The 22086-nt window shown below is 43.9% G+C and overlaps 1 pseudogene; it reads right to left on the reverse strand.

Moving 5' to 3' along the window:
• Nucleotides 1–4542: 4542 nt before the first annotated feature.
• Nucleotides 4543–9023, reverse strand: LOC122005462 (annotated as a pseudogene).
• Between the last annotated feature and the right edge of the window lie 13063 nt (nucleotides 9024–22086).

Raw genomic sequence — 22086 nt, forward strand, 5'->3', positions numbered from 1 at the left:
TCTTGTATATTTGGTTTTTTATCCTTTTCCGCTGTATTTTAACTTATTTGGTATCAGCCGAGTAGGCTGTATATAAACTGCGTGGTTGTGTGTATATATATGCCAGCCGCCTGTGGCTGAGGTATATTGTGGATGTAGAAAGTTTCAGATTGTCCGCTGTACAGGGGAGGTGCTGCCAAAATTTTCTTCGGACAGGGACTCCTCCGGGGCATGACACGTGGCACGGCCGTGCGGGTTCGCACGACCCTGCGCTTCCTCCTCTTGGCCAAGGTGACATGGTCATGTGGAAGCACACGGTCGTGCCCTTCCTCCTCTCGGGCAAAGATGACACGGCTATGTGAAAACACACGGTCGTGCACCTCCTCCTCTCGGCCAACGCTACACTGCCGTGTGAAACCACACGGGCGTGTCTCTCTCCCTCTCGGCCAAGGTGACACGACCGTGTGGATTCACGCGGTCGTGCCCCTCTTCCCCTCTGTCAAAGGGGACACGACCGTGTGACCTTCACACGACCGTGGACTTCTAGGTGACACGGTCGTGCGACCCCTCACACGGCCGTGCCCTATGTCAGTTGAGAGTACAACACCTGTTAGGGCCACACGGCCTATACCCGCTAGAAGCTTCAGACTCCCTTCGGCCCTACGTGGCTGCAAGTTAAGTCCTACCAGTCGTAACAGGTTAGAATAGGTCTATGGACTAAGCAGCCTGTAATAGGTAAGAATGCTGAAAACTTAAGACAGTACGAGGAATGTGTAACGTTTGTCCTGTAGCTTAAGGGTATGAGTAAGGGTAGGCGTTACATGAGCAACCTATGAACTTTCAAAAAAGGAGGATAAAGTTGGAACCCAGAGACATCGTTGTCTGATCTTGATCTATTAAATTATATAGGGTACTAAACTAGAGTTCTTCTTGACATATTGAAAAAACATAATGGCAACATCTCCATCAAGGTAATCATCGCTGCATGACTATTTTCCTCTTGTAATGTTATTCTCTAATTTGGTACATAGTTTTCATCTCATGTTTTCATTGTTTGACTATGTCACAAATGAATTAGTTTAAGCAAATTCTATGTAATTGTTTTCACATGCCACAATATAGTGATGAACTGAACTGATGAGTGAACCAACTTTTTTTTTTTATGAAAATAAGAAAATTGTATCATTCAACATGATAATTCTAACATATGTGATTACTACAATGTTTTCTCATCACCTAATCGGTGATTTTTGGGTCACAGCTAATAAATTTGTCAACTTAGTTAGGAAAGGAAGGAGACTCACAAATTAGTGCAGCTGTTCAATTAGGGTCAAACTCAAAATAAGATTTATTATTTTTCATGTAAATATATGTTAAGATGTTACTAAATCTTAAAACAGTCTATGAAGCAGTTATATCTCCTTTATTCTTTTGAAAGTTTTGATATTAGTGATTAATATAATCTATTAGTTGTAGCTACAATGCTCCAATAACATGATCTATTGGTGTTAAGTATTATAAAGGTTTATTATGTTGTTAATTGATTTTTTTATGTACCAAAATAGATAAAGAATGAATGTCCAAGGATAGATTATCATGTGAGTACACAGTTGGAGTAGAGTCATTGCAATTTGCAATGTAAAATTCTAATGATTCTAATGCAATATCTTTTCTATGTGCCAGGTGGCATCATAAGAGCTCATTTAAGAAGTAATAGTATGGATTTAACATACATAGTGTGGATATGACATAGAGAAAAACCCTCATTTGCCAACTCAATGAATGATAGTGAATAAGCCCAACAAGGCGAACATAATTTCTTTGATGAGAATCTTATAGATATGGTAAATATGACATATGAATATGATGAGAATCCAACTATATTCAATAACTTACTTCGCGATGTTAAGAAACCATTATATCCATGATGTACAAAATTTATAAAGTTATCGACCATTGTTAAATTATACAGCCTGAAGCCAAATATAGTTAAATAGATAAAGGAAACCTTATCAATGTATGTTGCAAAGAAATCCTTGGTTGCATTGGGTATGGACTATGAAAAAATTCATGCATGTCCCAATGATTATATCTTATATCAGAAGGAATATATGGATTGTATTAATTACCCTATTTATGGGATTTCAAGATGGAAGATATATAAGAATTCTAAAGTCAATTAAGGAGTTTCTACAAAAGACCTATGGTACTTTATACCTATTCCAAAATTTCAAAACCAAGGAACCTCTAAGAGCATCCACATCAGATACCCTATTCAAAAATTTTACCTTAAATTTTGGATAGGGTAGTTAAAAAATCTTAACATCAACTACCCTATCGATTCCCTAAATTATGTATTTATGAACAGTACTTCTCTAAATTTAGGGAATGAATTCCATTCCCTAAACATTATAGAGGAAAGAGAAGAAATAGGGAAGCTGATATATGATGTATTGAAAAGTGGATATCTAAATTTAATAAAGTAACTTTTTACCCTAAATTATGTATTTTGGATAGGGAAGCTGGTGTGGATGGTCTAAGGTGTTAACTTGACATGCTGATAGTAGAGCACGTGATGGCCATTTATGTTATCCAATAGATTTACTCTTTTTGAAGGTAGTTGATCATAAGTAGCCAAAATTTTCTTTTGAGATAAGAAATTTGAGATTGGTCATATCGGTAGATGGAATCAATCCTCATAGATTAATGAGTTCTATATATAGTTGTTGGTTAGTTCTGCTAATCACTTACAATCTTTCTCTATTTTTGTGTATGAAGAGAAAATTTATTATGATTATTGATCCTGTCTGAGAAACTTGACAAAATGGAAAGTTGGGGAGAAAACCTACTGCCGATGAAGAGTAATACCTGACTGAATACTGATCCGAGAAACCCAAAGCGGATCGGGGAGAATAAAGTCACAGAATGCCCTCCTTGTGCGGAGCTTCAATGACGAGAGAGAAATTTGACCGAAGAAAATCAAGATCTGGAGCTTCCAAGCCTTCCTACGCACAAGAGATCAATCAACACTATCGTAAGTGACCTAAGACCGAGGTGGGAATCCCTGGCTAGGCCCTCCGACGCTCAAGTCAATGATCTCTCTTCGTGTGGAAAAAGGAAGAAGAAGATGAACAGTAGTTGAGAATTAGGGTTTGTGAGTGCGAGTAGTAATGTGAACTTACCTGGCTAACGGAGAGGATTCCCCTTTTTATACAACTTCATAGAACCTCCGTAGTCATGAAGTGGACCCCGGTTTATTAGAGTTTGTTATGAGATGATGTAAGCCATGTACTTGCTCAAAATAACTTTTAAGGAATCTTCTAGGTATCCCAGATGTACCCTCTTTGTCGTATAGTACCTGCAGAAAATTCTAGAAGCATTCTTCCCGCCAAATTAGTCAACCTGTTATACAATCATATGAAACAGATATTTTCATAAGATATTCATAAATATCCCCAAAATATTTATTCTCGTCCTGTTCTATGAGTTATACTTTATCACCCTTGCCCGATTGTCCTGTCTGCACTATGTCATGGACAACCCGATATTATACTATGTTTTGTATTGGTCAGGATTGATCCGAGATTTCATACAGGTGGATTATTATTTTTATTTAACACAGGTCCTCATCTTTCGATAATATATTATGAATCCTGTACGGTCTTGTATTTGCTTATTCCTGGACGATCATATACATCCACCTGATATTAATCTAGACTCACATGTGTTAACTCAGACAATCCCGCCCAACGTTGGTCTTTCTTTTCTCAATCGTGTTATCTCGGTTGATCTTGGCCCATATCTACTTAAGCCTGCTATCCCGACCTATATTTTCTTAAGCGTGTTATCTTGTCGATATTGGACTATACTTCTTAAGGTATTACCCGGTCGGGATTAGCCTACATTTCTCAAGGTATATCCACTACAACAAAAACCTTCATAGACATCGGTTTTCCACCGGTGTCTATTTCATTTTCGACCGATATCTATGAAGCCGATGTTAAAAGTCTGCCATTTTAGACATCGGGTAAAAACCGGTGTAGTATCTCTTAACGACACCGGTCTTCGAATCGATTATTAACCGGTGTAGTATCACTTAACGACACCGTTTCATCAACGGTGTAAAACCGATGTAATATTATATGTTAATAACACCAGTTTTGGTAGCGGTAAATGACCGATGTAATATTAGTTAATAACACCGGTTTTGCAGCGGTGGAAAACCGATGTAATATGTATATTTTTTAACAGCACACATTTGATTTCCGAAACAATGAAAAACTAACAATAAAAAAAAATACACAAATATTCACAAATTATACAAATATTCTTCATTCAATAATATCCATAAAATACACAAATATTCACAAATTATATAAATAATCTTCTTACAACAATATCCATAAAATACCCAAACATTCTTTTTACATCAAAAGCTAGCTAATAGATATCAAAATCCAGGTAGAACATTCTTTTAACACATCAAGGTAGAACCGCACTTCAAATGTAATCTAGCATGCATTCAGCCCACTCAAACCGCACTTCATCAATTTCAACTCTGGGGTACTTGAGATTTGTAAACTGTAAAAATACATAAATCCACCATATGTCAAATAACTAAAACAAATGTGTACATGTATCAAATAAAATAGAATACTGAGTTTTTAAAGACTGCTGTGGAAGATAACGAATATAACATAAAATCTAAAACTTTCATATATGACACTTATATATGCTGCTTAGAATATAACATAGATAATTTGCTCCTTCTAATTCAAGTGTACAGATTGATAAGAACCGACAGCATCATACAACAACTTACTAGGCATGATAATGGTTGAACAAAGAAATATGACTACACAATAAATCCAGTGAAGGAAGCATAGAAGAACAAAGCTACCTCTGATGAAGAGATATACTATTTATTGTACTACCTTTGATGCCATCTTAGTATCCTGAATATCCTGCACAAAGCCCCCTATTTTCTGTGATTTCTGCTACCAACCACAGCAGCAAGGAATGTGGCAAGAAGGCAGCTGCCTCCTTAGTTCAGCACCCAAAACAGCAATCCTCTAGTTAGAGCTTCCTTTTGGGTCCATTCAATCCTCTAGTAAGTAGAAACTATTTTCCCTTTGGTTTATGATGGATTTGGAGTGTCTTGACCTAAGATATAATCCTCTTGTAGCCCTCTATATTAAAGGCCAGCATACATGGAAAATTCAGCATGTTCTTCTGAAGTCATAACAGGGTACGTAGGTAAACTTTACTTGTAGTTTTTATTCATTTGCTTCATGTAGGAGATACCCACAGCCATATTGACACTCACTCTTACTTCTAGTTGAACTTGAAATTCATTGGTATAGCTAAATATGGTAATGGGTACCCTTTAGGTTTGATTAAATTCGAGTATCAATGTGTTAGGTTAAATTCGAGTATTAATGTGTTATCTTAATAGGTTAGGTTAAATTCGAGTATCAATGTGTTAGATATTTAGAGGAAGTTGAGCAGGTTCAAAAAACACCAATCCCAACTGATAACGCATATACCAATATAAACTCCAATCCCTCCTTTTCCAGATGTAGCAACGTCCAACTGTATGGAACCTTTCAGTGCTGAAAATTACAATCTAAACTGAAATTTTAGGAGAAATTGGCATAGAATAATAGGAGCTTACCATGATAAGGCAAAGCGAACATAGGAAAAACAAGATATAACCAGTTAAGTTACGCAGCCTAGTGTTAACTTTTGCTTCATGGTATGTAAATATGGCAGTTGTTACAAGTGCAAATGGTTGATACACAATTGTGAGAACTCTTGTAGGGTGATACTTCTGAAATATGAAGGAACAACATCAATAAGGAACTAACATAGGTACATAAGAAATATAGCGATATCAAATTCATTATGATCAAGCTAAAAACCAAGAATAGGTTGTCAAATTTTGTTCGATGCTGAAAACTCTAAGAGGTAACCTATGAAATTACTAGAATACAAAGGTCAACTGATTATGTTTTTCATTAGTTCTCTCCCAAGTTATGTAACTTTGTTGAAATTCAATAAAAAGATTACTCTCAAGTCGCCATAAAATAATTTGTCCAAAAAGAAAACGAAGTATTCTCAAGGATCCATGAGGAGGAAGAAGCCAAACTTAACCATACATCCTCCCAAGTACCAAGACTCTACAGGTCAATAATACATAAAAGTTTTAACCATGCCAGTTGAAAGACCTTCTCCGTTTGGTGCTACAAGACTTGAAATTTAAGCACACATTTACCGGGTTTGTAGAGTAGTAGCTCTAAGATATCCATATTGGGTTTGCCTTCTAAGTCATCTATTGCTATATCAATTTTTGAACCTTTAATTGTTAGTTTAAAGGCACCATACATTGTAGATCCCTTAACGTTCAAGACACATATATCTAACACTTGCATGCATTATTCATTGAGTTGAAATTTTGCCTTCTAATATTGTTAAATACTTCTATCTTATTTTCATGTTAAACCTGGTATTTAATCCTTCCCCATTCTACATTAGCATTGCTTAAGTTTGTTGTGGAAATTCCATCTCATGCACTAACCCATATCAACTGAGGATATTTGGGTTATCAATGTATGGATAATTGAGAGTAATTATCAGGTCGAAATAGTTTCTTAGTAACAGTGGATGCTATAAGTTGTCACAAAACAATTTGACATATGATTCAAGAATGATGTGAACAAACAAGTAACTACTGTATAAAATTCTACAAATCAAAAGCCAACTAAAGAATAATTGAAAAGACCTGTTGGAAAAATTTGAAACAATTTCAATTGGCATCTTGAGGTGATCAAACTCAAAAATGTCTTCCAAGTAGCCAAGTTAAATATGAGTGCCACGAGATGTTGACAATTATTAGTTTGTAACCCTTCCCACTTTTCTCTTTCCAATCTAATATTACTTATATCCTATTCAAGATTATTATTACTTCTCATCATTTGCTGTTGTATTTGATAGATTTATGTTAATGCAACAATTCTTACATGATGCTTTCATAAAAAATAAAAGCTGAAAAAAGAGGATTCTATTCCATTACAGCAAAAATCTGTAAAATACCTAAAATATAATGCAGAAAATGATAGGTTGAATGACACATTCAAAAACTTCAGTGGCAAAGGAAACTCACAACAAATGGTACCAGAGAAAACAACAAAGGAATCCATAACAAAATAGGATAACATTTTCATGTTTAACATCACCAAAAAAGCAATCAACTAGACCATGCCACTAAACAATGCTCACCTGGTTTAACAAAATCGGAAAGGCCAAAATCAATCAACTTCATCTGAGCATTTTCATCTCTAGTGGTGAAAAGAAAATTCTGTTGTTAAATACAAGGAAGAAATATTAACAGCGCTGAAAAATATATGTTGAAAAAGAAATGAACAGTAGAATACCCTAAGTTGCTCCTGTAAAATAAGAGATCTAAAGTAATATCATGTCTGCATAAATTGAATCAAAGTTCTCTATGATACAAACCTCTGGCTTTAAATCACGATGCACAACACCTTGAAGATGACAAAAGGCGATTACACTCAGTATTTGAATAACTATAGCTTTTGCATCCTCCTCTGAGTACCTTCCACCTCTTGAGAACACAAGGGAAAAAAAGCAATCAAAAGTTATTAATTTTCAAATTCAAATAATCAAATAGATATAAATTATGGCCAATAAAATCACTTTTTTACCTGGATAAAATTCTTTCTAATAATTCTCCACCTTCACATAATCTGGAAAAGAGAAAAACATATTGTTGAGTTCCAAATTAACAGAAGTACTACATAATTTTTTTTAAAAAAAATTGCTGCCCATCATCTTAGAAGTGTTCATTTTAAAATTTGTATGGAAAAGTATTATCATTTTTCCTTAGTGCAGGATACAAAGTGGAAAGCAAAGAGGCATATTAGTAGGATACTACATGCAAAAAGTTTTGGATATATCAACTCTATCTTGTGACATGGAACAAATATCATATGTAGAAACGTTGTTACTCATTGTTAAGTTAACTAGAGTTAATTAAGACATACTCCATGACTACGTAGACGTTAAGTGCATCCTCACATGCATCATAAAATTTGACAAGATTATTATGGTTGGACAAGGCTTTGAGGATTTACTTGAAAATATATTACAAATTATATTTTGGCATTTTTGGTTAAATTTTTTTTTCAAAAAAAAAAACAAGAACCAAATATAATTAAACTATCAAACTCATCAAACCAAAGCAAGACATAGAAACCAAAATTTAAATCATGTTCTTTTCGATTTTCTACATGGAACCAAATAATGGAGGCCTCAGATAAAATGACCAACATCATTCTACAAGCCACTGCTACTAGATCAATACACTATGACAGTATGAATAAACTTGATATTCATCTAGTTAATAAATGGGAATCAGGAGGCACAAAATGTCAAAGTTGTAGCATGCGTAAGAAACAAGAAACTCAAAGAACAGGACATACAATGAGGCATAACAAAATGATTCAGGTCAAGGAGTCTACCTGTCCAATAATGACTGCCTTGACTTCATCAAAGGAAGTCAAATGAAGAGCATTAAATATAAGGTGGGGCGGAGGGTAGATAGGGACGCTGTCGCGCATCTCCATCTCCACAAACCTGCACAGGTTCTGCGCGTAGGGTTTCTAAAGCTCGCCGGGGAGAGCCTCCAGCCATGTCTCCTCGACCAAGAGCTCTCCTAGCTTCACATAGGGATCGGAATGAGTACCTTTCCTTGTCGCGATCCTTTCGGAACAGATACTGAGGTTCCGCTTCCATCGGGAAAGGGATCGGCCGGCGTCGACCCTCTTCGCCCTCTTCGCCTGCTCCGACATGAGTGAGGAGGGGTGTTCACCGGCGACGAGAGGAGGGGCGTGGAGGGTGGTGAGGGGGGATTTGAAGGTCATGGATTCCGGGGAGAGGGAGATCGGGCGGAGACGCTTCGGCGAGCGGAGGAGCTCGCCTAGGGCTTTGGAGGAGGAAGCCATGGCTTCGGGATTGGAAGTTGGAAGACCAGGTAAATAATTGGGTATATTTATCATGCATTTCCTAAACCCATAGCGGGAGTATCTTTAGTGTTCCTAGGACACAACACCCCTTTTTAATCCAGCACGGAGAGCTCAAAGGCCTTCTTCAGAAGGCCTCTCCGGTGCTCGGAAAAGGTCACCTGCCGGCTGGCCAGTTTCTCTATCCTCCTCATCTGCGTCTTCCCCCTCACCATGTCGACCGATTAGTCGATAACACACCCGGAGGCAGCGCCGAATCCTACCGTGAGCAGGAAAATCAGCGAGCAAGGAGCTTCGATCAGTCCTGGCCACACGAGGATCGACAAGGAGGGATCAAATCAGAAGAAGGAGATGAGGAATTGAGGTTACCAGATATGAGATCGAGTAAGAGTGGAGGAGGGCTACTTCTAGTGACTCGGCGATGACTCCAATCCACACAGGCAACCTCTTCTTACCCAGAGGAGGAGATGGAGGAGATGCGGTGTGGTTGGCTGAAGAAGCAAGGGCATCGTGCGTCGATCTAGGAAGGGGAAGAGGGAGATGAGGTTGAGAGAGATGGTGGGCGGCGCGATATAGGTTTAGGTTTGGAGGAAATATTGAAGTGTTGCAAATTTGGCTTAAGTATTGGTGGGAAAAATAAATTATTTTATTTTATCATAGACACCGTGTTTTAAAAACCGCTGTTAAAATCGGTGTCTATTAACAAAAAAAAGGCGCTCATATACATCAGCTTAAAAAATCGATGTCTATGAGTGAAAATCTGCGCTTATAGACACTGATTTTTGGAAAAACCGATGTAAAATACTCAAAGACATCGATTTTTGCTTAAAACCGATGTTGTTCCACCGATGTCTATGAGGGTTTTTCTTATAGTGATCCCGGTCGATATTGAACTATACTTCTCAAGGTATTTCTCGGACGGTATTGGCCTATCTCTCTTAAGGGATAACTCGACCGATATTGGACTATCTCCCTTAAGGTATATCTCGGTCGATATTGACTTATACTTCTCAAGGTATTTCTCGGCCGGTATTGGCCTATCTCTCTTAAGCTATATACCGACCGATATTGGACCATCCTTCTCAAGGTATTCCAGTCAGTCGGACTAATCGCCTCCTTCGACTAGACTTGAAGGGGAGGCAAGTGATCCGGCGGTAAGAACGGGGGACCCCCTTTCTGGGAAGTCAACGCCACGGGGAGGTCAAAGTATCCGACGTCCGACCGGAGAAGCGGAGACCGGTCGGCCGAACGGGGTCACAGCTGAACCAAAGACGACCCGACGGGACTAGGGGTTCCGACGCTCGTTGAACAAAGACATATGGCCGAGCGGATACTGCGAACAGTCTCCACAGAGCACATTACCGGGAATCTCCTAAGTGGACCAGCACGAATGACCGGTCGGACGATGCCCATGACTGCCGACCGGTAGGACGCTCGGCGCAAGAACAGAAGATACAAAAGGACAGAGAAGCATATTCTGACAGCGAGCATGTTCGACGATTGGACCATACGCAGGATCTTATGACAGCGGGTTCCCCTGTCACATCATAGACGTGCTCGGACTGTAGCAGTATGGTGTCAGGTAAGCTTGTCTGACAAGCACATACCGAGACCTGGGCTAAGGACACATATTTGCCTCGGTAAGTGTGCGTGAGCTCCTTCACAGCTCTATATAAGGAGCCTTATACTTCGCCGGAGGTATGCATTCTACGATATTTGGAGCCACTTCTTTGTTGTCTAGCTTTGCCTGACTTGAGTGTCGGAGGGTCGTCGCTGGGAACCCCTTCTCGGGCCGACTTCCTTGTAGGTTCGCCGGAGGTTCGTACTACCGGTCGGAGATCTACGTCAATGACTCGGAGAGCGTCACGTGCCCAGCGTCCATTGATTTAGCTTTCAGACAGGATCAATTTGGCACCGTCTGTGGGAACGCTCCTGCATCCGATCGGAAGCAATGGACGAAGCTGGACGACCGCATACAGTGACGCTCTCCACGGAGGAACTTGACGCTCTGATTGAGTCGAGGGTCACTAAGCTTGTGGAGCAAAAACAGAGGGCACAAGCCGAGCGGATTGAGCAGCAAGCGACATCAGTATCAGGGGGCCGAGCGGAAGCACCGCCGGCCACAGTTCCATTCCATCGGACCCTATTCCACACTCCTAAAGCCGCAGTAGTTAATCGTGATCGAGGATCTTCTTCAGATGAACTACCTGTTGGTCCCTTTGTAGGCCGGCAAGAGGGGAGGGGTGAATTGCCCTACAAATTAAAACACGAACCTTTCTTGGATTTCAACTATATAATGAACACTTGTAATAAATAAATAAAAGAGACTAAGTAAAGAAAAATAGACACTGGAGTTTTACTTGGTTTGCAATCAGGGGATTGCTAATCCAAGGAATGTAAGCGCACTATCTGATTCTCCTCTGGGCGGAGTAGCCTCTTACAGCGTTGAACGTACAAGAAGAAAAGTAAAGCACACAGAAGTTGATTACAAGTTCGTAGTTCTGATTTATTGATTTGCTTCTGGACCAAGGCTATATTTATAGCCTTGGTCGGGGCGCCTGGAAGGGTTCCGGGCGCCCTGGGGGGATAAAATTTATCCCCCAACGTTCAGATCGAGTTTGACTCGATCTGGTCAAAAACCTCATTCCGGGCGCCCCGGATGGTTCCGGGCGCCCCGGAGGGGTCCGGGCGCCCCGGATGGTTCCGGGCGCCCCGGACCCCAAAAGTCAACTCTAGTTGACTTTTTCCGTCTGGTCGCTCTGCTTCGGTTCAGCTCGTCTCGGTCCGGGTCTTCTGTTCCGGCTCCACTAGCTTGGGTGATCTCGGCCATCCGGAATAGGGCTCACCCGAACCCATGTTCCGGCCTTCTCCTCGAGCAACCTTCCTTCCCGGTTTCTCGTCCCTCGAACGCCGCGCACGTTCTTCTCGTCCACCGGTGTACTCTTCCGCGGACACCTCGTCCCTCGGACGCACCGAGCTCGTCGGCTCTCTCCCGTGCCGTCCTTCTCGCTAGCCGCGTCTTCCGCTCGACTTCCTGTGTTCCTAAGTTCCTGCACACTTAGACACAAGGGTTAAACAACGCAGGACCTAACTTAACTTGTTTGATCACATCAAAACACCTCGGGGTTCCAACAATCTCCCCCTTTTTGATGTGAGCAACCCAAGTTAAGCTAGGGAAAAACAGATGCAATAAAAACAATTTATTTGTAATTAAGTCCAAAGATATTTCATAAAAAAGTTTATATACCTCCCCCTAGACTTAACATTCTTCTCCCCCTTTGATCACATTAAAAATAGGGGTTCTTTAAACAAGTCTAAGGTAAAAAAAAATTTAAGTGAATTTTCATAAAATTTTCTAAGGCAATTAATATTAATTTCTAAGGCAATGTTTCAACGGAAAATGTCTAAGACAATATTCATAGAAAAATTTCTAAGTTAATAAAATAAAAAAATATCTAAGTCAATAATTATCAGAAATTTTCTAAGAAAAAAAATTTATTATTATTATTATTATTATTATATATTTTTTTTAAAATATTTTCTAACACAAATTGAATAACTCTTTTAAAGCATTAGGTAAATTAAAATTAATGCTTTTTCAGTTAGTCAATTAAACTTTTCATTTCGATACTTGGCTTCCAGGTCGTGGCGAGGCACTAGGCCTTCTTGGTTATTGGAGCAACAACCACTTCCTTAGACAAAGCCTTATAATGAAATTAGTCATTTAATTTCCTTGCTGAAAATGCTAAGTTTAATTTTAAATTAAACAGGTTTTTGGAACCCAGTAGAGGTTCCTACCTACAGGGTTAACCAAGTATTTCCTAGGTACATAGATTTTTGATATATTTTTAATTTGACTTTGATGAAATCTATAGTACCAATTTAAACCTCTATAATTTCTAAAAGTAGAAATATTTGAACTTTTATATTTTTTCAATCTTTCTATTTCTTCTTTTAGTTTTTCATTTTCAGTTTTCAATTTATCAAAATCCTCTATAAGACATGATTTTACTAAAATTCTTTTTGTTTCCAAAATTTCATTTTTTTAATTTGATATTTTCATTTTCTAATTTATACATGGATTTAGTCATTGCCTTAATGCCAGAATAAAGTTGATCAGGGGGTAAGAGGCATACCTCACTTACCATGTCGGACTTGAAACCTGAATCTCCCCCTGCTTCACTGCTTTCATCCGAGGTCGCTCCCCCTTCATCGATGCTAGGTTCTGATATACTTTGTCTATCGTAGCTTGCCATTAGTGCTATCCCGGCATATTCTTGAGCTTCTGATTCGGATGAAGAAGTGTCATCCCAAGTTGCTTTTAGGTTGTGTTTCTTGGGAGACTTCCTTTTGGCCTTTTTGAGTTCTGGGCAGTCTTCTCTTAGGTGTCCCTCCTTCTGACACTGGTAGCACCGTACCTTTCTTCTACCTTTTTGATTCTTTTGATTCTGCATTTTAAATTTATTAGATCTAAAAAACTTTTTAAAGTTTCTTACCATGTACGCTTCTTGATCGTCTTCGGATTCTGACTCGGGTTCATCCTTGTTGGTTGCGTTCAGCGCCATAGTCTGGGTTGTGTCCTTTGATATCTCTGCATATCTAGTTTCGTGTAATTCAAGGGTAGAAAAACATTCCTCTAATGTAAGTACCTCCAAATCTTTTGAGATGTAGTAGGCGTCGATGATTGAAGTCCACTCCGGAGTTCGAGGAAATACGTTGAGCGCGTAGCGTATTGTATCCCGATTTGATACCTTTTCTCCGAGGTTCTCGAGACTAGTAATTAGTTCTTTTACCTTCGCGTGTAGACTGGCTACTTTCTCACCTTTTTCCAGACGGATGTTCATCAGTTTGTTACGGAGGATGTCCCTTCTAGCGAGCTTTGCTTCGGACGTGCCTTCGTGGAGTTCCAAGAACTTCTCCCAAAGTTCTTTAGCAGACACATAGTTTCCGATGCGATTGACCTCTTGAGGCGGTAACACACTCAGCAGGTGATGTTCCGCACGGCTGTTTGCTACCGACTCATTCTGCTCCTTCTTTGTCCAATTACTCTCTTCTTTTTCTTTTCCATCTTTATCTACTGGAGCTATAAAATCATATTTCATAATAAACCGAATTTCAAAATCTGTTTTTAGGAATACCTCCATACGACGCTTCCAGTCTGCGAAGTTCCCCTCGAATTTTGGTGGGACGATACTTGGTCTGGCCATCTTGTTGCTTCGATCGGCGGTTAGTCCTCCTGAAGCGTCCTTGCTCTGATACCACTTGTTGGTCCCTTTGTAGGCCGGCAAGAGGGAAGGGGTGAATTGCCCTACAAATTAAAACACGAACCTTTCTCGGATTTCAACTATATAATGAACGCTTGTAATAAATAAATAAAAGAGACTAAGTAAAGAAAAACAGACACTGGAGTTTTACTTGGTTTGCAATCAGGGGATTGCTAATCCAAGGAATGTAAGCGCACTATCTGATTCTCCTCTGGGCGGAGTAGCCTCTTACAGCGTTGAACGTACAAGAAGAAAAGTAAAGCACACAGAAGTTGATTACAAGTTCATAGTTTTGATTTATTGATTTGCTTCTGGACCAAGGCTATATTTATAGCCTTGGTTGGGGCGCCTGGAAGGGTTCCGGGCGCCCTGGGGGGATAAAACTTTATCCCCCAACGTTCAGATCGAGTTTGACTCGATCTGGTCAAAAACCTCATTCCGGGCGCCCCGGATGGTTCCGGGCGCCCCGGACCCCAAAAGTCAACTCTGGTTGACTTTTTTCGTCTGGTCGCTCCGCTTCGGTTCAGCTCGTCTCGGTCCGGGTCTTCTGTTCCGGCTCCACTAGCTTGGGTGATCTCGGCCATCCGGAATAGGGCTCACCCGAACCCATGTTCCGGCCTTCTCCTCGAGCAGCCTTCCTTCCCGGTTTCTCGTCCCTCGAACGCCGCGCACGTTCTTCTCGTCCACCGGTGTACTCTTCCGTGGACACCTCGTCCCTCGGACGCACCGAGCCCGTCGGCTCTCTCCCGTGCCGTCCTTCTCGCTAGCCGCGTCTTCCGCTCGACTTCCTGTGTTCCTAAGTTCCTGCACACTTAGACACAAGGGTTAAACAACGCAGGACCTAACTTAACTTGTTTGATCACATCAAAACACCTCGGGGTTCCAACACTACCAAGATGAGACAGCAGAAAAGGCAAAGCCCCCCGAGCAGACGCCTCGCCCGAACGGATCAATCGTCAATTCTCAGAGGCTATTCTACGAGACCCTCTGCCAAAGCACTATGTGCCTCCGGAGATCGGTGAATACAACAGAACCACCGATCCAGATGATCATTTGGGTAAGTTCGACAACACAGCTACTCTTCATCAATACACAGATGGAGTGAAGTGTCGAGTTTTTCTTACCACCCTCTCGGGATTGGCTCAACGGTGGTTTCGGAGGCTGCCGGATGGATCCATCACAAGTTTTAAAGACTTCCGAATGGCTTTCTTCCACCACTTCGCAAGCAGTCGGCGCTATCAGAAGACTAGTGTTAGTCTGTTTGCCATTAACAAGAAGCCCGCGAATCGCTCCGAGCCTATATCAAGCGGTTCAACAGGGTGGCCATGGATATTCCTACGGCCACCTTGGAGACCATGATGAATGCCTTCACACAAGGCCTCGTGGATGGGGATTTCTTCCTATCGCTCATTCGGAAGCCGCCCCGAGACTACGACCATATGCTACACCGAGCCAACGAATACATCAACGTGGAGGAAGCCCAAGCGGCCCGAAGAAAGGAAACTCCAACCGAGCGGGCTCCTCCTGCCGAGCGGAAGCCCACACTACTCATCAGCCGCCCAGAGGACCGAGGGCCGAAGCAATCCGCTCCCCCTATGCTAGGTCTCATGTACAAGAGGTAGCTGCAGAACGGCCCAGACCGAAGAAAAAGGTGTGGACCCCTATGTTTTGCTCATTCCACTGGACGGACACGCACAACACAAGAGATTGCCGGAGTCTTCCCTTGATCGCTCATCCCGTTCCCCGGAGTGGCGGCCGTCGGTCGTCATCATCGGACAGGTGATAGAGAACTCATGAAGCCGATCGGACGATACCCGACCACCGACAAAGATAGACTCCCGAGCAGCATCATACTCCCAGGCGTGAGAATCTCCGGATGTCTAGGGAGCGGCCCCGACCGTCCGCTCAGGAAGAAGAAAATAGAAGTAACACATCCCGAGGCGAAATCAACATTATAGCGGGCGGGCCGACCGGAGGCGACTCTAACCGAGCAAGGAAGGCGAGCGTCCAGCAACTCCAGATCCATGCGGTCGGCTGCAACCAGGAACGGGCGTGCGGACCTGAAATCAGTTTTGGGCCCAATGACTTGGAGGGAGTCGAAGTGCCACACGACGACGCTCTTCTCATCAAAGCGGTAATAGCCAATTACACTATTCATCGCATTTTTATTTACACAGGAAGCTCGGTCAATATCATATTAAAAAAGGCCTTCGATCAACTACAAATTGATCGAGCCGAGCTACTGCCCATGACAACCCCCCTCTACGGGTTTATGGGCAATGAAGTTCAGCCGGTCGGACAGATCCGGCTGGCCATTTCGCTGGGAGAGGAGCCGCTCAGAAGGACGCGGACAACAAACTTCGTTGTGGTGGACTCTCCGTCGGCGTACAATGTTATATTGGGACGACTGGCTCTCAGTGAATTCTGAGCGGCTGTCTCCACCTTCCACCAGAAAATCAAGTTCCCGGTTGAAGACAAAGTGGGAGAAGTACGAGGAGATCAACTAGCGGCTCGGCGATGCTACGTCGAGATGGTCCGAGCAGAAGCCAATTCTGCTCGGAAGACGCCACGGATCGAGGTGAATGCTATAACTGAAAAACCTCCCTCTTTGGTTTATGAAGAAAAAGAGGAAGTGCAGATTCACCCGACTCGATCGGAGGCCACAACGTTCATTGTGGCCGATCTGGAGGCAAGCCAGAAAGAGGAAGTGATCAAGTGCCTACAGAGAAACCGTGATGTCTTCGTCTGGTCAACGCATGAGCTGCCCGGAATCTCACCGAGTATAGCGCAGCATGAGCTCCATGTTCGATCGGACGCTCAGCCAGTGAAGTAGAGAAAGAGGGACTTCAGCGCCGAACAGAATGCAATCATCCGAGCGGAAGTCGAGAAACTCCTGGAGGCCGACCACATACGCAAGGTCCAGTTCCCCAGCTGGTTGGCGAACATGGTACTAGTCTCCAAGCCGGGCAACAAATGGAGAGTGTGCATCGATTTCCTGGATCTTAACAAGGCGTGCCCAAAAGATTTTTATCCTCTGCCCCGGATCGATCAATTGGTGGACTCCACGGTCGGCTGCGAGTTGATATGCATGCTCAACGCATATCAAGGCTATCATCAAGTGCCGCTCGCTCGAGAAGATCAAGAAAAAGTCAGCTTCGTTACAGCCAACGACACCTATTGCTATAATGTGATGCCGTTCGGACTGAAGAACGCGGGAGCCACTTATCAGCGCTTGATGAACAAAGTGTTCAAAGAGTAGATCGGGAGAAATATGGAAGTATACGTGGATGACATTCTCATCAAGTTCGCCCGAGCGGCCGATCTCTTTGAAGACATGGAAGAGACTTTCCGAACGCTGCGGAAATATGGAGTTAAGCTAAACCCTCAGAAGTGCCTGTTCGGAGCAAAAGGCGGGCGTTTCTTGGGATACATAGTGACCGAGCGGGGTATCGAGGCAAATCCCAGCAAAGTGAAAGCACTACAAGATATACCGCCCCCAAGAAATTTGAGGGAAGTGCAGCGCTTGACCGGTTGGATAACTGCTTTGTCCAGATTCATCTCCAAGACCGCCGACCGGAGCCTACCTTTTTTCAAAATCTTGCGCAAGGCCACTAAGTTTCACTGGGATGAAGAATGCGATCGGGCGTTCGAAGATCTGAAGACGTACTTGAACTCTCTACCTGTACTAGCCAAGCCGACTGTAGGTGAGCCACTTTGTATCTATTTATCTTCAACTGAGCAAGCAGTCAGCTCGGCACTAGTAAGGGCGAGCGGAGAAGAACCTATATATTTTCTAAGCCATATTTTAAAAGATGCTGAATCTCGTTACACTGGGCTCGAGAAGCTGGCTTTCGCTCTGGTCCTCGCCGCTCGACGCCTCCGTCCCTATTTCTTGGCTCATACTATCATCGTCCAGACGAATAGCCCATTGGGAAGAGTGCTGTTGAATCCAGAAGCGTCCGGGCGGCTCATCAAATGGACAACGGAGTTGAGCGAATTTGACATTCAATACCAGCCCCGTTCTGCGATAAAGGCACAGTCCTTGACGGATTTTGTCACCGAAGTACAAAGGCCAGAACCCGAAGCCATGTGGAAAATATTCGTGGACGGATCGTCCACTCAGCTCAGGAACGGGATTGGTGTATTATTGTTCTCTCCCCAAGAAGAAAAGATGCATCTATCCGTCCGGCTGGATTACAGAGCCACAAACAACGAAGCAGAGTATGAAGCCCTCATAGCCGGCTTGCAGGCCGCCCGACACGTGGGGGCCGGACGGGTGATGCTGCATTCAGACTCTCAGTTGGCCGCTCAGCAGCTATCTGGTACTTTTGAAATTAACAACGCTCGGCTCAAACTCTATGCTGAGGCCTTCGAAAAGCTTAAAGCCAATTTCAGAGAGGTCATTATCCAGAAGATACCCCGCGCGGAAAATCAGGTGGCAGATGAGTTAGCCAAACTCGCAAGTTCATTAACACCAGTCGTCATCCAGCAGCCAATTGAACAAGTATCTTTGGTGGCGCACGTCGACCGGATGGAAGACCTCGCGTTTCCGAGCGATTGGAGGACACCCATCATGGAGTTTCTCCGCTCAGGTGCTACACCGTCCGATCGGGATGAAGCCCAGCTATTAAGAAGGAGATCCGGTTGGTTCACGCTTATTGGAGATCAACTCTACAAGAAGGCTTTCTCTCGCCCGCTGTTGGGGTGCGTGAGCTCGGAAGACGCGGCGTACATCCTCCAAGAAGTGCATCAAGGATCGTGCGGAGGCCATCCGGGCGGGCGATCGCTGGCTAAGAAGATCTTGCTGGCTGGATACTTTTGGCCAACTCTGCAAGCAGACGCCGCTCGGACCGTTGCGACGTGCCTTTCTTGCCAAAAGTACCATAACTTCTCCCACCGACCGGCGGAGGAAATGAAAGCAGTTACTATTTCCTGTCCGTTCGACCAATGGGGAATGGATATTGTGGGTCCGTTTCCTATGGCGACCGGGCAGCGAAAATTTCTACTAGTGGCGGTCGATTATTTTTCCAAGTGGGTGGAGGCCGATCCGCTAGCCAAGATCACCGAGCAGATGGTCAAGAAGTTTATCTGGCAACACATCATCTGCCGGTTCGGCATCCCTCGTCGACTTGTTTCCGATAATGGGCGGCAGTTCGCGGGAAAGTTGCTCGAAGATTGGTGCAGAAGCTACGGCATCGAGCAACACTTCACGTCTGTGGCGTATCCCCAAAGTAATGGTCAAGCCGACGTAGCCAACAGGGAAATTCTTCGCATTCTACGCGCTCGGCTCGACCATTTGGGAGGAAGCTGGGTGGATGAAGTGCCTGGCGTCTTATGGGCCATCCGCATGACCCCAAAGGAAGGAACGGGCATCACGCCTTTCCATCTGGTGTACGGTGGTGAAGCGGTTATTCCTGTCGAAGTCGGCGTCGAGTCCGTCCGGATCTAGAACTATGATGATGGCAACGCCGAGCGGAGAAACATGGAGCTAGATCTGGTTGACGAGGAGCGAGCCAAAGCGTCCGTCCGGCTGATGGTGTACCGGCAACGGATGAAGCAAAACTACAACCGGCGCGTAATCCCCAGAGCATTCCAGGTTGGCGACCTTGTCTGGAAGAAAGTAAAGCCGGTCGGCGACATTGGTAAGCTGGAAGCTCCTTGGGCGGGCCCCTTCAAAGTCATCGAAAAGCTCCGCTCGGGTGCTTATTATTTGGAGGATGAAGACGGGCGGCAGCTGGATCGACCATGGAGCGCGAATCATCTCCAGCCGTACCGAGCTGGGTAAGAGGTGCGCTGATGTAATTTTGCATATGCTTTGGTCGCCTATGTACTTGTAATGCAGGCACCAAAAATGATAAAGGATGACAAATAACTTCGCCGAACGGCAGTGTTAAAGTTAGCCTTAAAGGCCGTCGAGCTCCGACGTTAAAAATCGAGAGACGAGCCGACATCTATAAACCCTCCGAGCGGAAGACCGTCGAGCTCCGACGTTAAAAATTGAGAGACGAGACGGCGTCTATAAACCCTCCGAGTGGAAGACCGTCGAGCTCCGACGTTAAAAATCGAGAGACGAGCCGATGTCTATAAACCCTCCGAGCGGAAGGCCGTCGAGCTCCGACGTTAAAAATCGAGAGACGAGCCGGCGTCTATAAACCCTCCGAGCGGAAGGCCGTCGAGCTCCGACGTTAAAAATCAAGAGACGAGCCGGCGTCTATAAACCCTCCGAGCGAAAGACCGTCGAGCTCCGACGTTAAAAATCGAGAGACGAGCCGGCGTCTATAAATCATCCGAGTGGAAGAAGGCAATAAAAAAGACCTGCGAACAAGCAGAAGGGTATTCGCCATCGATAATCGTTCGACCGCCTCTACGTTCCGCTCGGCCCAGTAACCAAAGGTACTTCAATATCCTCGAACAACAGCTTCTGTCGAAGCAGGACATATTCATCTGAGCGGCACACTTACTTAAAAAACTTCGTAAAAATCCCTTTCGAACACGAGAGGTATGATAAGAGGCGAGCGGACAGCACATATATTGACTAGCAAAAGGACAAAGCAAGTTAAAGGAGATTATATTAAAGAAACTAAGGCCGATCGGCCGAATTACAAAAAGGGTAGTCTTTGCCCGAGCAGCCGAGTTACATATAAATTTCTTATTCAAGATAATCGTACAGATCCTTCGGGATATTGTCGAGAAGAGCCACTTGATCCGCGGCCGGGATGATGGTGGAGTCGGGAAGGTGCCCCTTGGACTTCAAATAGGTCATCGTGGCGGCCATAGCAAGGTCAAATGCAGTATACATCCGCTCGCAAACCTTCTCCGAAAATTCAGGCGAGCGGATGTAATTCTGTCTCAGGGCGGCGACCCGGCTCGGCTCGACCTCTTGATATTCTGTGAAGACCGCTTGGGAGGCAGCAAGGGATCTTGCAGAGTTTTCAACTCGTCCTTATGCTTGATTGCGTCGGCCGAGTGGCCCGCCTTCTCTTTATCGAGCTGCTCCATCAACTCCTTGACTTTCTGCTCCAATCCCCGAGCCTCGACATTCTTTTTCTCCAGATCGGAGATGGCCGTGTTTTTTCGAGTGGTGGCCAGGGTTATTTTTTGGTCGAGCGACTTGACTTGCCGCTCGGACTCGGCCAAGGCGTGGGCCTGATCGGCCATCTTCTTCTGCTCGGCCGCCAGCAAATCCTGAGTCTCTTTGAGCTCCTTCTAAAGCTCGGCATACGAAGGGTCTTGGGGAGGAGCGCCGCCCGAGCTCCGTAGCCTTTTAAGCTCCTCGTCCACCATGGCAAGCCGATTGGAAATGGCGATCTCCTCCACCCATCTCTAACAAAAGAAAATTTATTATAAGCCGATTGGAAATGGCGATCTCAGCTCGTCCTTATGCTTGATTGCGTCGGTCGAGTGGCCCACCTTCTCTTTATCGAGCTGCTCCATCAACTCCTTGACTTTCTGCTCCAATCCCCGAGCCTCGACATTCTTTTTCTCCAGATCGGAGATGGCCGTGTTTTTTCGAGTGGTGGCCAGGGTTATTTTTTGGTCGAGCGACTTGACTTGCCGCTCGGACTCGGCCAAGGCGTGGGCCTGATCGGCCATCTTCTTCTGCTCGGCCGCCAGCAAATCCTGAGTCTCTTTGAGCTCCTTCTGAAGCTCGGCATACGAAGGGTCTTGGGGAGGAGCGCCGCCCGAGCTCCGTAGCCTTTTAAGCTCCTCGTCCACCATGGCAAGCCGATTGGAAATGGCGATCTCCTCCACCCATCTCTAACAAAAGAAAATTTATTATAAGCCGATCGGAAAGAATGTGC

Source organism: Zingiber officinale, chromosome 1A, assembly GCF_018446385.1.
Source record: "Zingiber officinale cultivar Zhangliang chromosome 1A, Zo_v1.1, whole genome shotgun sequence".
Classification (NCBI taxonomy): Eukaryota; Viridiplantae; Streptophyta; class Magnoliopsida; order Zingiberales; family Zingiberaceae; genus Zingiber; species Zingiber officinale.